Raw genomic sequence first — 3711 nt, forward strand, 5'->3', positions numbered from 1 at the left:
TTTCTGTCTGCACTGTACTGAGAGAAACAGCATTTCCTCTACACTTGCATTAGAATAAGGTGGTTAATAATGTGATACTTAGACCTGGAGGTAGAGATAACCATTGGACCATCTCGTAATTCCAGCAATTTTGGATGCTGAGGCAGAGAGGAACAGAAGGAATATTGTCTATGCTCTGCTGTGGACATTGGATCCTGTTGGAACCTCTGTACTGTATTCCATAAATGGGGCTAATAGTTTGAACTGACCATGTTTGGGGCCCTACTGAAATTCATTAGCAGCAAAACCATCTATGGTTTTTTTGTGTGAGTAACACCCTCAAAATTAGGGAAAATTTTAAATTTATAATTCCCAGTGAGATCCACATTTGGTTCCAATTCTTCCTTCTTTGTCTTATCGCTTGTTGAATTAGAGTGGGATGGAGATGGTATAAAAATAGTTGCTCTGATTTACCCACCATTATAAAGTTTGTTTTAGTTTATGTCTGCTCTACCAACAGAATAGATCCCAGAGTTTTAAGTGGCTTTCATTGTGAGAGGAGGATAAGAAGGAGGTATGATGTGGATGAAACAGGGAAGGGAAAAGGTACAGCTTTAAGTTTGGTTTTTCCTCCTGAGATTCATATAGAGTTGTGTAGGTAGAACAAGACTTGCAGCCTTCATGCTTATTTTTCTAACTTAAAGTGATATTACTCCCAACATTGAAGTGGACTGTTGTGAGAAATATTTCTGGGAAAAATAATAACCGTGACCCCCAGAAGTAACTGAAAGAGAAATGTGTCTCTGGTGAAGTAGAAAGGGAAAAGTACTATCCAGCACACACACCACAAGTGTTTCCTGAAATAGTCTTTACGTTGTTTATTGAGAAAAGAAACTCATAGTGCAATTGAAGCTTCTTTCTCCCTGAAACATCAGCTTGTGTCGTCACTTTACCCAGGCAGGGATTTGGATTTTAAATGAGTGAGAGAGGCTGAAAGCAGTTAACACTTGCAGAGGGAATCTTTCCATCTGGCAAAGGAAACTTAAAAAGTTGGGGTAGGCCAGGTGCGATGGCTCATGCCTGTAATCCCAGCACTTTGGGAGGCCTTGGTGGGTGGATCATGAGGTCAAGAGATGGAGACCATCCTGGCCAACACCTTATTATTCTTTGAAAAAGCTACTTAAAAAGATAGTCCCCTAGAGAGGAAAGTTAATAGAAAATAACAAAAAGATAATGCAGAGAATCAATAAAACCAACACCTTACTATTCTTTGAAAAAGCTAATTAAAAAGATAGTCCCCTAGACAGGACAGTTAATAGGAAAAGCAGGAAAAAATAATTAAGATTTTTAAGTGGGGACATTTATGTATCTGAGACACTTGATGCAAACACGTAGATAGACTCAAGCAGAATGAAGCCAAACACGGTGATTCACACCTGTATGTAACCCAGCACTTTGGGAATTGGAGGCAGGCAGATTGCTTGAGCTCAGGAGTTTGAGACCAGGCTGGGTAACGTGGCAAGACCTTGTCTACAAAAATTAGCCAGGCATGATGGTTCCCACCTGTAGTCCCAGCTACTCTGGAGGCTGAGGTGGCAGGATCACTTGTTCCCAGGAGGTAGAGGCTGCAGAAAGCTGAGATTGTGCCGCTGCACCAGCCTGGGTGACAGAGCCAGACCCTGTCTCCAAAAAAAAAACCTCAAGCCAAATGGCATAAAGATTGAGCTGTATGATTGTTTTCCCTTAAGAGTACTGACTGTGGTCCCTTCATTGCTGTAATAGGTTCTGCTTCTGAAACTCAAGAGCTTCAAAACAAAACAAAACAAAACAAAAAACAGTACCCATTTTGCTACTTTCTGCTATCTACTTTCCCAGATGCAAGAACACAGATCAGTCTAAGAGCATGACAAATGGATTTAGGAAATGGAGGTGGGTTGCAAATGCTGTTAAATAATACAAATGCCATTGCAACATACACACTTAGCTCAGTTCCAACTGATCTCAAATGCATGAGACTCCAAAGTGACAAAAACCTAGAAGTTAACCAGCAGAGTCAGTTTGGAAAGTAAGTCACAATATATAGGGTTAAATAAATCCCATCTGATGAGAATTTATGATTTTCAGGGCAAGACTCTCCAAACCCCTTAGATAGGAATTTAGGCAGGATAAAAAATTGGAGTTTAGTCCTCACAGGTAATAACCACTAAACTGCAGAATTTTAAAAAAGCAATTATGCAACTTATAAAGTGTTGGAATGATTTAAACACATGGCATCCTGGGAATTGTTTTACTTATTTTATTTATTTTATTTATTTTTTTTGAGACAAGGTGTGTCTCTGTTGCCCAGGCTGGAGTACAGTGGTGCAGTACTCCACCTCTGTGCTCTCTCTGCTTACTGCAACTTTTATCTCCCAGGCTGCAGCCATTCTCCCACCTCAGCCTCCTGAGTAGCTGGAACTACAGGGACGAGTCACCATGCCCAGCTAATTTTTGTAGAGACAGGGTTTTTGCTGTGTTGTCCAGCTGGACTTGAACTCCTGAGCCCAAGCTGAAGTGATCCACCCACCTCCGCCTTCCAAAGTGCTGGGATTACAGGACTAAGCCACTGCACCTGGCCGCTTTTCTTTTTTAAGCTAGACTTGATGCCATGGGGAATGCCATTCTCTTTGTGAGCTATGCTCATATTTTCATTGTGAGTCTCAAGCAGAGGCCCATATGTCTACTAATAACCCATTTCTCCTTGGTCCACATGTTAGTGGCTTGTATTATAGGAATCCCTAAGGATTCTTAAGCTGTGGTCCTGAGAACTCGCATAAATTATGTTATTTTTAAGACAAATAGCTACACAGTGTCACGTGACCTTTCCATCTGTTAGACAAGCCACTTAAGCATTCTTTATGCCATCATCATTGGCCTTTGTAACCCCTATTGATCAGTGTTCAAAACCAGAAAACCATTGTGTGACCTTTACTCCTTTTTCTTTGAATTCTTAATTTACTCATATTTTCTAACTTAATTTTATCTCAATTACAGCCCTCAAGAATGAGACTCTATCCAGATACATTGTGAAATCTTGCTCTGTTTTGCTAACGGATAATTTTATTAGGTGGTTCTTTCTCACGTTCATGGCATTTCACATTCATGACATTTCCCCTCCTGGGTTTTATGTGCTGGATGAGTGGGTATATGATGCTTCCCCTCTGCAGACATCACAAGCAAATACAGCACCTTCACGGGTCAGGCCCCTAATTCAAAATGAACCCTGGGGCTGGGCACAGTGGCTCATGCCTGTAATCCCAGCACTTTGGGAGTCTAAGGCAGGCAGATCACCTGAGGTTGGGAGTTCGAGACCAACCTGACCAACATGGAGAAACCCCATCTCTACTGAAAATACAAAATTAGCCAAGTGTGGTGGCGCATGCCTGTATCCCAGCTACTCGGGAGGCTGAGGCAGGATAATCACCTGAACCCGGGAGGCAGAGATTGCAGTGAGCCGAAATCGCACCATTGCACTCCAGCCTGGGCAACAGGAGTGAAACTCCTTCCCCCAGAAAAAAAGCCCTGTGATAAAAGCAACTAAAGAGACCATCATTTTGACCCTGTGCTTCATTTTTTCCTGTGGGCTCAATATGATTGTTTCCTTCAGTCTAGGTTATTTTTCAAAAACTGAACCTGTGTTTTTGAATACCAAGAAGTTCATAGGGGTGAACTTTACCTCATTAAGCCCTGTGG

General features: G+C 41.7%; 1 pseudogene; it reads left to right on the forward strand.

Moving 5' to 3' along the window:
• MACMULV1R-PS1014 (vomeronasal 1 receptor macMulV1R-ps1014 pseudogene) lies at positions 2597–3243 on the forward strand (annotated as a pseudogene).

This window comes from Macaca mulatta, chromosome 4, assembly GCF_049350105.2.
Source record: "Macaca mulatta isolate MMU2019108-1 chromosome 4, T2T-MMU8v2.0, whole genome shotgun sequence".
NCBI classification, from domain to species: Eukaryota; Metazoa; Chordata; class Mammalia; order Primates; family Cercopithecidae; genus Macaca; species Macaca mulatta.